This window comes from Lactuca serriola, chromosome 7, assembly GCF_051521515.1.
Source record: "Lactuca serriola cultivar US96UC23 chromosome 7, Lser_US96UC23_V15, whole genome shotgun sequence".
Classification (NCBI taxonomy): domain Eukaryota; kingdom Viridiplantae; phylum Streptophyta; class Magnoliopsida; order Asterales; family Asteraceae; genus Lactuca; species Lactuca serriola.
The window spans coordinates 2,429,286-2,445,440 of NC_136414.1; the positions used below are offsets into that span (position 1 = coordinate 2,429,286).

General features: G+C 38.0%; 1 pseudogene; it reads right to left on the reverse strand.

Moving 5' to 3' along the window:
* LOC145061923 (histone-lysine N-methyltransferase ATX4-like) overlaps positions 1-13,792 on the reverse strand; it is a 29,617-nt pseudogene extending 15,825 nt beyond the window's left edge.
* Between the last annotated feature and the right edge of the window lie 2,363 nt (positions 13,793-16,155).

A 16,155-nucleotide genomic window follows, 5' to 3' on the forward strand; every position in this document is an offset into this window, starting at 1 on the left:
AATTTCTTCAATTCTTGATTCCTCTTCTCATACATACAATTGTACTAAGACTCATTTAGAGGATCAATTGAGATATGGTTCTTAATCACTAAGACCTATCATAAAACATAATAATAGGTACTCTCCCTTCTTCTTAGAATAGAGAAACTTTTATCTTTCTGCCTACTTGATTCTTCTTATTCGTTCTGCTATTAATTTAAACTCTTTGAATCAATTCAGAATTACACTTAATCTTATAAGTATAATCATATTTACTAAGCCTTTAGTAAATCATGACGAATATCTTTGTTACTCTTGTGGTGGACTTGATCAACACACAACTTTGTGTACTCGATCTCCTAGTCCTTCACTTGACACTTTGTCAACGAATTAGTCTAATTTCCAAATATGAAATTTCTCATTCATCATGCAACCAAGTTGCATGATTCCAAGTTTCTGTCCAATTGAAACTTGGGTGATGAGAAGCTCTCCCAATTTGGTAAATTCTCGACATTTCCACAAATAACATAATTAAGAATCACATCCACTCGTTGTAGAAATATACGAACATCAATTTTTCATAACGATTTCATTGCAAGGAAATAAATAAATGAGTCAAACCAAAATTTATTTTATTCATAAAAGCAGCGGAAAACATTTGTCCTTACAATGCAAAATCAACTGAAGAACTATGTAGTCAAATATTCCTAACAACTCTATCATAACTCTCTAAGCTTAAAATCTAATCTTCAAGTCCATGCGATCGAGATCCATTTCTTTGTGATTAGACTCGTCTTGCTCTTTCATCAATCTTCCTCTCTTTTCATTGATCCTGCAAAACATTCAAATGCAATCTTATCACATTATGTATTAAGAATCAACGAATAGGAACTTAATGGAGTTAGATAGTGGATTTTACCTGAAGCACAACCATACTCTTTGACTCTCCCATCTTCTGGACTCTTCAGGCTCTTAGGGAAGACTTATATCCAACGCCCTTTCACTTGGCAGCAAACGCAGGTCGGTTCTCCTAGAACGTCCTCTGAAGCATGGTTGGTTGACTTTCCTAACAAATATACTCCATTGCCTTGCCAAATCATTTCTGATTCAGCAACAATGAGCATGTAAGTTAAGTCAATGAGGCTTACGTCATGATCCATCATATGATACTTTCTTTTGAACTAATTATATGTGACATCCCCAAAATCACGGCCAGAAAAGACCGGTTTGTTTATGCTTTGTTTAAAAATCAGAGTAACATTTTAAATAAAAGTGTTGCGGAATTTGTCCCAAAACAATAATATGATAAAGATTTATCAAAAGCATTTCCATAGAAATGTATTTCATTAAAAGACTCGGGATGTCATGTTCGTACAGATCAAAAGCATAAACAGTACAATACAAGCCTTACTACATTATTTCATATCTACAGGCCTATATCCGTAATCCCTCGTCCAAACATCATATATATGCTCAAGCGCCACTACCTGTAATACATAAAACTGAGTGGGTCAGGCTTGGGAGCCTGGTGAGCACATAGGGTTTTCAACCCACAATAAATAGTTTATTAATTTCATCAATCAACAATAACCCGATTACCCGTTCCCGTTATCCTCACTTTACGTCCCTAAACACCTATCATAAGGGACCTAGCCTAAGGATCATCATCGGGACGGACACTACTACTAAGGGGATTCCTCAGCAATAAATGTCCTAATAGGCAACCATGTGGGGGATGGAGTACATCTGGTGAGCACACAGTTCAAATAAACACACAGTTCAAATAAACACCTACAGGTTGCGAGCCTGCTAGTGTTCCACTGGACTGTCTAGAATAGTCCGTGGTCGTCATCTATACTCCGCTAGATGACTGGATCATCAATAACATCTATAACGAGGCCTCTCATTATTTTATTTTGTCACACAGCAACTATTACATCTACCCATGTTTTACCCAACACATTTTGTAGATATAAAATACATATACAATTTAAATCTTTGAAAACATGTATAAAACGTTCATCCAGCATAGATAGCAAGTATTCAGATAATATGCACAAAGAGCACGTAATTTATATTAAATACTTCATATCTATGTGTAAGTTGAAAGTAAATATGCACTCACCTGAAAAGGTGGTGATTCCGAACTCAGACAGCACTTCGCTTCTTAAAAAGAATTTTCTTCGACGAAACCTAGTATTATTACCACTAGAGTTTAGTTTATTATTCGTCGAGACTAATTAATAGTCTAGCTATTATTATTATTATTATATAAGCGTCAAAAAAATACTTATATAACCCATAATAATAGCCCAAGTATTTATTATAAGTTCCTAATAACGTTACTATAATTATATTAAAAATAGCGTAGGCGTAGCTCACTTACAGCGGGTTTTATAGAAAACCGGGCTTTGCTTGGAGCAGCGTTCCCGAGCCGAAAAGCTCTTCTTCTCAGAGCCTTCGAGCACTCCGGGGCTTCCGCCTCGTGCTAGGGAGGTTCCCTAGGCTTTTCGGGGGATTTCGGGGCTAGAGAGAGGTTCTAGAGAGAGAGAGAGAGTAAAGAGAAGAAAGAATGGGAAAGGTGTGAAGAAAATGAGGGTGGGAGAGGTGGTATTTATAGGGTGAAATGTGGCTGAACTTGGTGCCACATGTCACCATCTGGTGGCAAGCCTTGGGGAGAAAGCAATGGCCAAGATTGTGCCACATCACCCATTTTCGCACAGCACACTTCCGACTTCTAAAATCCGTAACTTTCACATACGACCTCCGTTTTTGACGTTCTTTATATCCACGCGTAGGTAATAATAAGATCTACAACTTTCATTTTGACACCGTCAGCCAATTCTCGATCGATCTTAAATTTAACAGTACAAGGAGATTATACTGTTAAACGTCTGCGTAAAATTAATAACTTCTACATACGGACTCTGTTTTTGTCTGTCTTTTTACCGTTGATTTCCTATTAATGAGATCTTCAACTCTCATTTACGTTGCGTAAGCCAAAAACCGCTCGAACTAAAATTCGAGTTTCAGGCCGTACACTGCTAAGCCGAATCTTAGAAAAATCATAACTTCTTCATACGAAGTCAGATTTGGGCGTTCTTTTTATAGATGTTCTTAGTTTAACATATTCTACGACTTTTGTTTAGATTGATAAGGCTAAGAAGTCTTCTATCGTAAATTCACTATTTACGTCTCCTGGTGTCGTGCCGGTTTTGCCATAAAACTTCGGCGGGCCATAACTTCTTCGTTATAGCTCGGATTTCGACATTCTTTATATGTACGGAAACCTTGAGACGTATTCTACAACTTTATGTAGAGATATCAGGATTATCTCACACTTTAATTTTGACGCTCATTTTTATTCTTTATTAATTATACATTTATAATTAAATAATAAACACATAAACACACATAATTCACATAATACTCAAATATTTTATATTTATTACTTCAAAAAGAGTTACAATAGTTGACCTAGACTATTACATTGACAAAAATGCTTAGCCCTGAAAACCCGGGCGTTACAATTCTCTCCCCCTTAGGATGATTCCGTCCCGGAATCATGCATCAGCAAACAGATGTGGATAGCGACTCATCATGTCATCCTCTGTTTCCCAAGTGAGATTCGGCCCATTCGAATGTTTCCATCGGACTAGCACTAAGTCGACCATCTTGCGTCGTAACTTCTTAGTCTTACGGTCGACATATCTTCCAGCGTCTGAATCGTTCTTTCGCTCTGACCATCAGTTTGCGGATGGTAAGCAGTACTCAAACACAACTTTGTACCCAACTCCTCTTGTAGACTCCTCCAAAACCTTGACGTGAAACGACTATCACGATCTGACACAATCGTAAGAGGGACACCGTGAAGTCTTACAATTTCCTTCACGTAAGCGTTTGCGAGCTTATCCATAGACCACTTCTCGTTGGCGGCTATGAAGTGTGCACTCTTGGTGAAACGATCCACGACTACCCAAATCATGTCGTGTCCGTTCTTCGTTCTGGGCAGTTTAGTCACAAAATCCATGGTGATGTCTTCCCATTTACCCATGGGTACAGGTAAAGGTTCTAAACTCCCATACGGTTTCTGATGTTGTGCCTTAACCCTCGCGCATGTTACGCACTCGGCCACATACTTCGCAACATCGAGCTTCATCGTCGGCCACCAGTAGTAGGGTTTTAGGTCCCTATACATTTTAGTGCTACCGGGATGAATCGAGTACATGGTCTTGTGTGCTTCTTCCATTAGAAGATCTCTTATTCCTCCCATCTTAGGTACCCAGATTCGATCTTGGAATACCGTTAGTCCTCGACTGTTTGTACCGAACACTAACGTTTTTCCCAAACGTTCTTCCTTTCGGTCATTCTTTTCTAAGGCTTCTTCTTGAGCTTTCCTGATACTTTCCACAATCGTCGAGACGACTTCAATTCTTAACGCTCTTGGCCTTTTTCTTTCAAGATTGACTTTCCGACTGAGAGCATCAGCAACAATATTTGCTTTACCTGGGTGGTAAAGTATCTCACAGTCGTAGTCCTTGAGAAGCTCTAGCCAGCGTCGTTGCCTCATGTTCAACTCCTTCTGATTAAAGAGATACTGGAGACTCTTATGATCAGTGAAGAGCTTACACTTCGTGCCATAGAGGTAATGCCTCCATATCTTTAAGGCAAATACTACCGCTGCCAACTCCAGATCATGAGTGGGGTAGTTATTTTCGTGCTCTTTCAATTGTCGAGATGCGTATGCTATCACCTTTTCTCTTTGGGTCAAAACACAACCCAACCCGACTCCAGATGCATCACTATAAACCGCGAAATCTTCAACTCCATCGGGTAGAGAAAGTATCGGTGCTTCACATAACTTCTTCTTTAGCTTCTCGAACGCCTCATCGTGTTTCTCACTCCATGTATACGTAGCTCCTTTATGGGTCAAAGCTGTTAATGGAGCAGCTATCGAAGAAAAGCCTTGGATAAATCGTCGGTAATATCCGGCTAATCCTAGAAAGCTTCGAACCTCCGTGGGACTCTTCGGACGTTCCCACTTCATTACAGCCTCGATCTTGGCGGGGTCAACCATTATTCCTTCTTGGTTAACAACATGACCCAAGAATTGGACTTCCCGTATCCAGAAGTCGCATTTGGAGAACTTCGCAAAAAGCTTCTCCTTCTTTAACACCTCCAACACTTCTCGTAGATGCTTGCCATGCTCCTCCTGGCTTTTCGAGTAAATAAGAATGTCGTCGATGAACACTATCACAGATTTATCGAGGAATGGTTTACAGACCCTATTCATCAAATCCATGAATGCTGCGGGAGCATTGGTTAGTCCGAATGACATAACCAAGAACTCGTAGTGTCCATATCTTGTTCTGAATGCAGTCTTCTCAATATCCTGCTCTCTCACCTTCAGCTGATGATATCCTGACCTAAGATCGATCTTTGAGAAGTAGCTCGAACCTTGCAGCTGATCGAATAGGTCATCAATCCTCGGCAATGGATACTTGTTCTTCACCGTTGCCTTATTCAGCTCTCGTTAGTCTATGCACATCCTCATGCTTCCGTCCTTCTTCTTCACGAATAACACCGGAGCTCCCCAGGGTGATGAACTAGGTCGAATGAATCCGCTGTCCAACAACTCCTGAAGTTGTGTCATGAGCTCCTTCATCTCCGTCGGTGCTAATCGGTAAGGTGGCTTTGCTATCGGTGTTGTTCCTGGTAACAAGTCTATACGAAACTCCACTTGTCTATCAGGTGGTAATCCGGGAAGATCTTCGGGAAAGACTTCCGGATAATCGCACACAACCGGTATATTCTGCACCTCTTTCTTTTCTTTCTTAGCATCGATTACGAATGCCAAGTATGATGCACATCCTTTGGACAAACATTTCCTGGCTTTCATCAGGGAGATGATTCCAGAAGTTACTCTGCATTTGTCCCCGTACACCATAAATGATTCCTTTCCGGGTGGGTTTATCCTAACTATCTTCTTTTGGCATAATATCTCGGCATCGTTGGCGCTAAGCCAATCCATACCCAAAACGATGTCGAAACCATTTAACTCTATGGGTAATAGTTCCTCATGGAATTCGTTTCCGTTTAGGTCAATGACGATGTTCCTAATACGATTACTAACAGGTACGAGTTTGCCACTGACAACTTCTACAATCAGAGCATTATCTAGTTTTTCTACAGGCAATGCTAATCTTCCACCAAATTTATGCGACACAAAGGAGTAATTGGCTCCGGAATCAAATAGTATATTTGCAGGCAAACCATTTACAAGAAAGGTACCTGAAGCGACGTCTGCTGCCTCCTTCGCAGCCTCGAGCGTCATCTGAAAGGCTCTCGCCTTTGGCTTTGGTGGAATGTTGGGCCTTCCCGCATCTTTCTTCCTTGGGCAATCCTTAGCAATATGCCCTTCTTCACGACACTCGTAGCACACCTTCTTGTTGGTGGTGCACTCATTGGCATAGTGCCCTGTTTTCCCACACTTGTAGCTGGTTACTTCATCGCCACATTTTCCCGAGTGCTTCTTCTTGCACTTCTCGCACCATTTAAATTCGTTTCCTCCCCCGAATTTTTTTGAACCGAACTTGCTCTTCTTTTTGTTGGGTTTAGCAGACCCTTCAAATTTCCTCTTCTCGCCAACCTTGATTTTGCTGGCAGCTCTTCCCTTAATCATGTCCTCCACAGACTTGGCAGCCCAGATAGCTGCCTCCAAAGTAGGTGCCTGACGTACTGGCACCGCGTACTCCCATGGAAGTCCCTTTGCGTACTTATCAATTTTCGTCAGCTCATCCGGAACAAGACGCAAGGCAAACTCCATCTTTTCTGTGAAGTTGTTCGTGTATTCATCGATTGACATGCTTCCCTTCTTCAAGGTTAGAAACTGGTTCTCTAACTCTAGCAGGTTTTGAGCCGAGCAGTATTTTCGTTTGAATTGCACCAGAAATTCTGCCCATGTCAGTTGCAGGGGCTTGTTGGGGCTTAAAGTCTTCCCCAAGGTATTCCACCAACGTACAACGCCTCCTCGAAACTGACGTACTGCAAATGTGGTCTGTAGCTTTCCTCTGCAACCGCACGTCATGAAAGCTAACTCCATCTCCGAGATCCAATCCATGACTCCGATTGGATCTTCCTTTCCCGTGAAAGTCGATGGCTTGCAAGTCTGAAAATCCTTGTACTTGCATCCATTTCTCTCGAATCCGTCATCTTGGTTATTTTCTTGAACTATTGGTTGGTTGACTTGACCAACAGTTCCACTGTAGTCTCCTTCCTCAGTCTGCCCTTCTTTCAACTCGGGCTGTTCGATTTGAATAGTGTCTTCCTCTCGATTTTGCTGGAGCAAACGTCTAGTTTCCTCCATTTGACGATCCAACATAGCCTGGATCATCGCTTGCACTCCGGCCATCGTTATTGGTCCGGCAGCGGCTTCCACAACTGGTATTTGCTCGATCACGGGGGGTTGGTGTCTGTTCCCATTTGCGTTTACGTTTCCGCTACGGGTCCTTGCCATCTTGATCTATACACCGAATAAGGTGAATTTAGATCTTTATTTAGGAGAGACGTTTTAAATCGTCCTTATCACTCCGAAACATTTACATGCTAGTTCTAATAGCGTAGTCGTACGTTTAGAATCCTAAACACATAAAGTTTCCAGATCTGGTCGGCAACAGACCATAGATCCGAACAATTAACAGCATATTATGCACAAAGCATTTAGCACATAAAAGCATTTTACGCACAATTCCTAAAATAGGCTAGTGCTCACACCTCACAATCATCACTTAGCATTCTAAGTTTAAGTCTAGAAATCCTACAAATTCCTAGTTCGCTTAAACTAATGCTCTGATACCAACTGTGACATCCCCAAAATCACGGCCAGAAAAGACCGGTTTGTTTATGCTTTGTTTAAAAATCAGAGTAACATTTTAAATAAAAGTGTTGCGGAATTTGTCCCAAAACAATAATATGATAAAGATTTATCAAAAGCATTTCCATAGAAATGTATTTCATTAAAAGACTCGGGATGTCATGTTCGTACAGATCAAAAGCATAAACAGTACAATACAAGCCTTACTACATTATTTCATATCTACAGGCCTATATCCGTAATCCCTCGTCCAAACATCATATATATGCTCAAGCGCCACTACCTGTAATACATAAAACTGAGTGGGTCAGGCTTGGGAGCCTGGTGAGCACATAGGGTTTTCAACCCACAATAAATAGTTTATTAATTTCATCAATCAACAATAACCCGATTACCCGTTCCCGTTATCCTCACTTTACGTCCCTAAACACCTATCATAAGGGACCTAGCCTAAGGATCATCATCGGGACGGACACTACTACTAAGGGGATTCCTCAGCAATAAATGTCCTAATAGGCAACCATGTGGGGGATGGAGTACATCTGGTGAGCACACAGTTCAAATAAACACACAGTTCAAATAAACACCTACAGGTTGCGAGCCTGCTAGTGTTCCACTGGACTGTCTAGAATAGTCCGTGGTCGTCATCTATACTCCGCTAGATGACTGGATCATCAATAACATCTATAACGAGGCCTCTCATTATTTTATTTTGTCACACAGCAACTATTACATCTACCCATGTTTTACCCAACACATTTTGTAGATATAAAATACATATACAATTTAAATCTTTGAAAACATGTATAAAACGTTCATCCAGCATAGATAGCAAGTATTCAGATAATATGCACAAAGAGCACGTAATTTATATTAAATACTTCATATCTATGTGTAAGTTGAAAGTAAATATGCACTCACCTGAAAAGGTGGTGATTCCGAACTCAGACAGCACTTCGCTTCTTAAAAAGAATTTTCTTCGACGAAACCTAGTATTATTACCACTAGAGTTTAGTTTATTATTCGTCGAGACTAATTAATAGTCTAGCTATTATTATTATTATTATATAAGCGTCAAAAAAATACTTATATAACCCATAATAATAGCCCAAGTATTTATTATAAGTTCCTAATAACGTTACTATAATTATATTAAAAATAGCGTAGGCGTAGCTCACTTACAGCGGGTTTTATAGAAAACCGGGCTTTGCTTGGAGCAGCGTTCCCGAGCCGAAAAGCTCTTCTTCTCGGAGCCTTCGAGCACTCCGGGGCTTCCGCCTCGTGCTAGGGAGGTTCCCTAGGCTTTTCGGGGGATTTCGGGGCTAGAGAGAGGTTCTAGAGAGAGAGAGAGTAAAGAGAAGAAAGAATGGGAAAGATGTGAAGAAAATGAGGGTGGGAGAGGTGGTATTTATAGGGTGAAATGTGGCTGAACTTGGTGCCACATGTCACCATCTGGTGGCAAGCCTTGGGGAGAAAGCAATGGCCAAGATTGTGCCACATCACCCATTTTCGCACAGCACACTTCCGACTTCTAAAATCCGTAACTTTCACATACGACCTCCGTTTTTGACGTTCTTTATATCCACGCGTAGGTAATAATAAGATCTACAACTTTCATTTTGACACCGTCAGCCAATTCTCGATCGATCTTAAATTTAACAGTACAAGGAGATTATACTGTTAAACTTCTGCGTAAAATTAATAACTTCTACATACGGACTCTGTTTTTGTCTGTCTTTTTACCGTTGATTTCCTATTAATGAGATCTTCAACTCTCATTTACGTTGCGTAAGCCAAAAACCGCTCGAACTAAAATTCGAGTTTCAGGCCGTGCACTGCTAAGCCGAATCTTAGAAAAATCATAACTTCTTCATACGAAGTCAGATTTGGGCGTTCTTTTTATCGATGTTCTTAGTTTAACATATTCTACGACTTTTGTTTAGATTGATAAGGCTAAAAAGTCTTCTATCGTAAATTCACTATTTACGTCTCCTGGTGTCGTGCCGGTTTTGCCATAAAACTTCGGCGGGCCATAACTTCTTCGTTATAGCTCGGATTTCGGCATTCTTTATATGTACGGAAACCTTGAGACGTATTCTACAACTTTATGTAGAGATATCAGGATTATCTCACACTTTAATTTTGACGCTCATTTTTATTCTTTATTAATTATACATTTATAATTAAATAATAAACACATAAACACACATAATTCACATAATACTCAAATATTTTATATTTATTACTTCAAAAAGAGTTACAATAGTTGACCTAGACTATTACATTGACAAAAATGCTTAGCCCTGAAAACCCGGGCGTTACATTGTATGATTCAGGGAGTGACTGCAGAACCCAGTCCACAGCCAACTTATCAGGGAATGACGCACCCAACATTATCAACCTATCGATGTGTGATTTCATTCCCAGAACGTGGGCACACACAGGTTTACCATCTTCATGTTTCATTTCCAATAGGGCTTTAGTGACATTGAACCTTTCAATTCTTCGATCTTGTTGGTTAGGGAGAACAACTGGAGGAGGATGAGGAAGTGAAGCATGATCTTTTGTTCCTCGATCAAATCGTGGAATATCATCTTTATGTGGAATGTTTGTTCCACGGGATATGGGAAGACCATAGTTGTCGTACTTTAACATCTACAAAACGGGAGAAAATAAATTCAAGTTAGTTGATTGATTGAGTCCTTAATAAATCACCCAAATAAGATATTAAGGCTAGGACCCAACACAATATTCTACAACTCGGGAAAGGGATGCCGTAACCCAAATTGCAGAACATTCGAAGGTAAGTGAATGACGATTCACTAATTTTCCACCATGAAAAATGAAAAAACCGATTAAGTTTTAAATGTATTGAAAATTCCTAGATCCTTTGAGATTCATTGAACCTTTCAATGGCATGTTTAAATCTCGATATGCCCCTCTAGATTGTGACTGGGATACCGAGGATCACAAAGCGGGTGTGAATAACCATGCAAACTTACATGGTGCCCCCACATGTTACAGTCACCTATTTGATGTGCCGATTAACTACACACGCTCCACCGAACTATGACAAACATTGAGTCACCCTTTGCTACCTTTGCTTAGAACCATTTAGTGTGTCGGTTAACCACACACACTCCACTAACGTCTTCGCAAGGGCACAAAGTGTAATTTCATGGAATTGCATCAATTCACTTTTGCCTAAAGTAACTAAGATTGGGAATTTGTAAAACATTTAGTTACTTTTGTACTTCATTATACTTTTAATGGAAGGTTTCTGTCCTATCCTACCCGTTCTGCTAACGACCCTCCACTAGTCAAGAGTGCGGTGGGTAAGAGTGGATACCCATTCAATCTCCATTTTATAGGCAATTTCCTTAAACACCCCTTCTAGACCAGCTTCGTGAATGAGGCCTACTAACGGTAAGACTGACTTTTACTCATACATATATATATATATATATATATATATATATATATATATAATGTTAGACTTTTAATGTTATATATAGTATAGGGTGTATTTTACACTTTTAAAATACTAGGTGGTCAATTTTAACAATTATAGTTATAATTCAATTAAATTGTGAACCAAAACTTTATGGATTTATTAAACCTCCTTTAATTATACACCTTAATCAATTAATAAAACCATAAGGGTGTGATTTGAACTTTTTCAAAACAATACTAGGGTTTTAGAATTTAACATTCCTAAATTAAACTTTTAATCAACTTTTAAATTCCAAACTTGAGGGCAAGTTTTGAAACATTTCAAAACATTAGGGATTAGAATTTAAATATTTCAAAATCAAACCTTTTAATCAAAATTTAAATTCCAAAACTTGAGGGAAAGTCTTGAAACTTTTCAAAACACAAGGATCAAATAGCAAATAAATTAAATTAAACAATTAATCTAATTATTATCTAATTTGACCTAAAATCAATTTCTTGCAAGATAAGTTACCCAATTAATACAAATAATCAAGCTTTAATCAAATAAGGAAGTTATCATCTAATCAATTGGTAATTATCTTTTGTTTAATCAAGGATATACTCAAAATATGATTAAAATTCGAATTTTAATGACCCATAACAATTAAGGCAAGTATCTTTGAGTAAAACAACAAGAAATCCCGAAACTGCCTCCTTCTGACGCTCGAACTCGCCGAGTTCCTCTATGGACTCGCCGAGTAGGAGCTAACTCGCCGAGTCCACATTGGAACTCGCCGAGTTCATCAGTCAGAAAGCCAAAATTTTGATTTTGCAACAAGAATGAACATGCAAGGCATCAATACAATAGAAACCAATCAAGGCTCTGATACCACTGATGGGTTTTAGCCATAAGAACATCCTATGTGCTCATGCAAACCCTAATTCTTGGATCTAGGTTTCTCTATTGTACATGCAATTCATCCAAGACTTTAAACCCTAGATCTAGCATACAATTAATCATATTAACATAAAATAGGGTTTAAGATATTACCTTGATTGTTATGTAGCAATAACAATCCCAAATCTCCTTGTAATGACTTTAGAAAGCTTAGAGTCACAAATGTCACTCCTCTAATGGTTCACAAACACCAAGAGCAAGAGGATGAAGAAAAAGGAGAGAGGAGGCTGCCTAAAACGTGTACAAACCCTAGAAGGAGTCTTCCCCACGTTTTTGGGGCTTAAGGCACTTTATATACATGTAGGCTATTAGGGTTTTGAACTAGGAAACCCTAAACTGACTGCTTAAGCCCTAAGCAGCCCATGGACCCTTCTCTAATAAGCCTTGGACGATTTCTAATGGGTTTCCCCATAGAATTCGTCCAACCTTATATTATAAGGTAATCCATAGCCCAATTGCAATTATCTTATAATTACAATTCCAGTCCCTTAAGTTTAATTAATCTCTTTTAGTCACAAAATTAATTATCAATTAATTCTTGACCAATATTAATTAAACAATATGATTTCTCCTTTAATATATTAATAAATCATAATTAATCCTTTCTCTCCATAATTCATCCTATCAAGTTGCTTTGGTGAAGGCAACCCAAAAGGACCATGCACCATCGGGTCAAGTACATACCAAAATAGTTATGGACTTAGACACTAATCCAACAACCTTAACACTATTAACATTATACCCTAAAAGCTGCATTATTTAAATTTAGTAGTTTAGTAGTGTGATATTAAAAGAAAACATTTGATAATAACACAATGCTTTCTTAATGACTTGAAGTTGAAGTTGTACAAACCATCTTCTCCAGTGGTAACATTGAGCCCTTCACTTTAATGTTGAACTTCCACTTCTTTGCTCTAGAACCAGTATGGCATTCCCATTCACCAAGGCTTTGCTTTCTTATTCCACATGAACCACACTTACACTCAACTCTAAAACATAATCAATCAAAACATATCTTACATTAATTCAAGCAATAGGTACTATACACCATCATTTAACTAAAGTGACCATGTATCAGAAACACGTTGCTAAATCCACCACTCACTTACAGATGAAGTTTTGGATAGTAAATCCCTTCCATGACAGTACAAATGTCACTTATTTTCTCATCAAGCATCAAAAAAATCAACCAATCTCCCATAAAAGAGAGAGATCGACTGAACCCTCCCCCCTCACCCTCACAAAGACCATTTTGACCCAAGTTTACTCTCAAATTCTCCATCACTTCCTCTCCAAAATTTAGTGTGCTACATCCCAAAGGAAGTTACATATTCAAGGTGGTCCATAGAATTTGGTAAGTGTTCTTGTAAACTCCAAGTATTCTTACATCTCTTCAAGCTAAAACTCATGTTTACACACCATTTTTGTGTGTAGTCTCTTAGAACATCACCCTTTTTCGAGTGACCTTCAAGCTTCACAAAGCTAGGCTCAACAACTTCTTTCTTCTTCTTCCTATCACACGAAAAAAATACCAAGGTGAGCTTCATACCCCCATCTTTTCATGTTTTTCATACTTTTCGCGAGAGGGGGGGGGGGTGGGTGGGTGGGAGAATACAAGCCAAGTCTTGTTTACTCTTTCGATAATTGCATGCATCATGGTTATGGGTTGAAAATGGAACAAATTTTTGAATACAAAGGTTATTAACATGTGTTAAAAACATAAAGTAAATGTTGATGACATCTTTGTGTTATAAAAGTTTTATGGTCATGTTTGTACACTCAAAATTGCGAAAATATGGGTGTTGTGCTCAAACATGTTTAACTCTTGGACATATGCATTTTCAACTCTCACACTTTACACAAATATTTGGATATAATAAATTTCAAGGTTATTATGTGTGTTCTTGTAAAAACCATGACTTATTAGAGTCACAACAAAATAAAATAGTTTGCATTACAAAACTTTCAAACCTATTATGGTGTGTTAAACAAACTACAAAGCGTGATTATTTTGCTAAAAATAATTTTTATTAGTAAAATAGTTGTAACTATGTTGTCACTATTTTGATGGCTTAAAACCTAAGGTATTATGCTATTTTCACAACATATATTACATTTAGACATGTCCATTAAGGATTATTTATAAAAAATGTTATAAATAATTTAACCAAAATGGTATACAAAACAGAATTTATGACAGAAACATTTGCGTGTCATAATCTGCCTATCATAAAGCTTTTAAAGCATGAGAAATAAACTGTATGTCATAAAAGCTATAAAACGCATGTCATAAGACTTTAGTCATAAATTTTCACTAGTAATATCGTTTTCATTATCCAATAATGGGAGTCAAAGTTCTCGTAAATCCGTTAAGGCTCTAATGAGATATTGTCTTCACCGTACCTACCTAGTGTATACCTTAAGTCTTGCGTTATAACCAGAGTCTCCTGGAGGGGTAGCGAGACCGTTGTGTATAGATCTATACAGGATTGACAACCCCACACCTCAGTTGTTCGCTACAGATAGACCGACAAGTCTAGGGGTGACAAAACTCTACCAATTCCGACGCGTGAAGAACGTCGTTCAGGCATAACAGTCATATCATACAAGGTTATAAGAACTCACTTAGGGATTAACAATACTATCTTGGTTTACGAGAATCTTATACTTGATTGGTTTTATAAAATATAAAACTGCATATTTACTCTCTGTACACTATTGTTTTTCCATTCTTGGTCTAGGGTTTAAGACCACAATTTTCATACAAAAGAAAATATTGGATTTTCTGGGAACATACTCTTTACAATTATAAAGAAAAGAAAACAAATGACATACATGCATATATTCACAGTTTTGTAACGAAACTTACAAATCATTTTTATAGAAAATATCGGATTTTCTGGAGTCATACAAACTATTACAAACAAGGATGTTACAAATCTTTTCATACAAATATGCTTATGAACTCACCAACATTCAATGTTGACGATTTTCAAAATGACTTGTATTCTCAGGGAACCAGTAAGCAGGTACCTAAGAACCGGATTTGCTGCATGTTGGAATTTCCTACTTTATGTCACTTTTGTGTAATTACATAAACAAATACAATATGTAAACAATGTAAGTGTGTTATCTCAATGTATGTTGTCTGGTTGTTATGTTTCATTCATATTCAATTGTTGTGATACTATATAATAACGTCATCCGCCCCCAAACGTTTCCACCGTCTTGGTTTGGGGTGTGACAGATACTAACAAGCTTAAGAACATAAACCTAAACAACTATACAACAAAAGAATTAAACATTTCTTTGCCTAAAAAACTAAAAAAGAAAGAATGTTGTATCGACAAGGTACGCTCTTCTCAGGAAAAGTGTAAGCTGATCTTCAAATGCCTCTTATGTATAAAAATGGTAAGGCAATACGTATTATGTGGGCGTAAAACTGATTCATGAATTTTCTATAATTGGAAGCCCTATATAAACAAGGGACCTTAAATTCATCCTGCTCATCTTGATCAAATTTGTATTCATATATGTTTGTTAACAAAATATTCACAATTATGAAAATAAATTAACAAAACTAATGAGCCCTTAATTAAAACAAGAAATTATACATACGTTAAAACATATACATTGTACATATGGTCAAAAACACCAAAGAGGTAGCAAAAGACACTACTGGGATGTCTTCAGGTAAGTTAAAAGATCATACATAATCATAGTGGTGGAGCGAGAAGGTATAAACAAATACTAGGGTAAAATGTACTCACTTTATAGAGCTTTTAGAGTATATAGGAACGAAGAAGATAGGCAGCGCAAGAGAAAGGTATAAGGAGGCCAATCATGAGGTGAAGAAAGTTATGGTTATAGTTAAGGACATGACATACAAGGAGATGCATATAAGATTAGA